Source organism: Porites lutea, chromosome 7 (assembly GCF_958299795.1).
Source record: "Porites lutea chromosome 7, jaPorLute2.1, whole genome shotgun sequence".
Lineage (NCBI taxonomy): Eukaryota > Metazoa > Cnidaria > Anthozoa > Scleractinia > Poritidae > Porites > Porites lutea.
Genome location: NC_133207.1, coordinates 12,676,822 through 12,679,321, shown reverse-complemented (window position 1 = coordinate 12,679,321; position 2,500 = coordinate 12,676,822). Strand labels below are relative to the sequence as shown.

General features: G+C 38.3%; 1 protein-coding gene across 1 annotated transcript in view; it reads right to left on the bottom strand.

Moving 5' to 3' along the window:
- LOC140944455 (uncharacterized) overlaps positions 1–2,500 on the bottom strand; it is a 25,095-nt gene that overhangs the window by 6,431 nt on the left and 16,164 nt on the right. The window lies entirely within an intron of this gene.

Here is a 2,500-nt window from a genome sequence, read left to right as displayed (position 1 = left end):
TATGATGACTTTAGAGAGAACACGTGACTTGATTACGGTACTAGTACCATATTTTTTACCTAAAAGACTCCATTCTACTAAAAGTTATTTTATAAAAGCAATAGAGCACACTTTCTATGGGTTTACCGGCGTGATAGAATAACCCACGCGGGATGTTGGGAGAACACGAGTAAAGCTTGTAAATCACTCGCCTTCGGCTCATGATTTACAAGCTTTTCGAGTGTTCTCCCAACATCCCGCGTGGGTTATCACGCCGGTAAACCCATAGAAAGTGTGCTCTATTGCTTAACTGACAAGTTGATGGCCGACGAGACAAAAACAGTTCAAATGCTTTCCTGAATTTCCCTAAAAAGCTCATGCCAACGAAGATCTTTGAACTCTGAACTTGAATGTTTTCTCACGAACCTAAAGTTGTCGGAACGCACTTTTAGGATCCTCGACACAACATGAATTTCTGAGGTAATTGAATAACGTCTAGATTAATAGACGATAATAGAATTTCAGGACTCTCATATTTCCAACTAGTTTGAGATTTTAGGAGTGGGTGAAAAGATTTGTCATTGGAAAACCCTTTTCAGTTTGGACATCAGAAGAAAACATCGCGAGCTAGCCTAGTCTACATACAAGATACACGACATTCATTAAAACAGGTCTAGTTTAGTGTAATAAAGACTAGTGTTGGTATTTTTACTGAAGAGACTTTATAGATATGTGTTGTTGTTGGAAGTTATTATGTGGTTTATTTTATATTGTACCGATATGATGAATTTTTTTGCCGCGTTCAAATGCAGATTTGATTGATTTATAGATTGCATTGCTCGAGAAGTTCACACCATTAGACTTTCAAAAAAGTCCTCCGTCCGATTTAACAGCGGACACGCTTGCTAGGCCGCTTCAATTCGCGGCGTAAAAAGCTCGCTCCGCTTGCTTTAATTAGTGAAGTCGATCTGTGGCAAGTCAAGTCACACGACAGAGAACGCGAGAGACACATAAAGGGAGTGAGAGAAGAGAGAAACTACGTCTATACACCGTAATTTTTAGGAAGTTATTATAACTCCAAAAATGGAGTAAAATTTTAGGTACAGGATAACCCCTTTTGGGGGTTATTTTAACTCCTAATATCATAGGTGACGAATTACTCCTTAATTTTGGCGCGAATTTCAGCGTTAATTTGTAATTTAACATGTGAAATTACCAAATTGCCATGGCAACCTGCCGTACGTCTCCGTTTCAAGGTGGCGAGGAAGTTTTAAAATGTCATGAATGAAGATGTCGGGGTATAAAAAGACGCTTTAGAAAACCTGAACACACGAAAGAGCACATCAAGAAGGATTCTTAGAGGTATGTGGTGGGAAAATTCTGAAAACTTAAGCCAAAATTTAGCTCTAAACGTTTGAGAGAGTGGAGTTCACGATCGATCGATACGATCCAGGAAAAAAAAACAAGTCAAAAATCCTCGATTGCTAACGTAATTCGTCACCCATGATATTAACAGGAAATCAAATGGTATATTCGTGAAATTAGGGAATAATTTCACTTGCGTTTTGTCCAAATCCTGAAGATTATAAGGATTTGGACAAAACGCGCGAGAAATTTTTCCCTAATTTCACTCGTCACCATTTGATTACACATACTAATTTAACTCCGAATTTGGGGTCATTTTAACTCCTGAAAAAGAGTTCTTTTACTCCCAGTCTGAAGTTAAAATAACTCCGAAATGGGGTTACTTTTACTCCTTACATGGGGTGTTTTTACTCTTTTTGGAGTTAATTTAACTCTGAAAGTGGAGAAAAAATTTTGGGTACAGGATACTTTTTTGGGGTTATTTTAACTCCTCAATATCTGGGGGTCACTTTTACTCTGAAAAAGAGTTCTTTAAACTCCTTTATGGAGTTAAAATAACTCCCCAAAAAATAACTCCACTGTAAGGAGTTAAATTAGCCCCACTAGAGGAGTTATTATAACTCCTTAAAAATTACTTAACAATTAATGAATGAGGCTGAGTATCTTTTGAAGAATTATGAAGATCGAGGAGGGTGTTATCCGTCGAGGCCATAGGCCGAGGCGGATAACACCCTCCGAGATCTCCATAATTCTTCATATGATCCGAAAGCCGAATTCAATAATTGTTTTATTATTCATTCAAAATAATTCCTAGTTTAAAAACATGGCTACAACATGCTTACCTCCATCGATCCCTCGATGTTAAGTTCATCTTCGATGGTGCACGTTTAGGTTTGTCCAGGTCCGCAAACATTCTCCAAATAGCAGATGTTGCCCTTCGAGATGTCTTCTTGCTGTTCTTGCCATGTTTTTAGCTATTTTTTCGCCTAGTTCTTACTCTTGAAATAAGTGAAACGACCGTCATTTTTGTTTCCACGACCAAAACAACTCAACCTCGACCCCAGGTCTTCGCGGTTAACGGTGCCTTAACCTGCACGAACGCTGCATTTTTGACGTCATTTCCTCGTTAAACACAAAATTCTTCCAAATTTGGTCG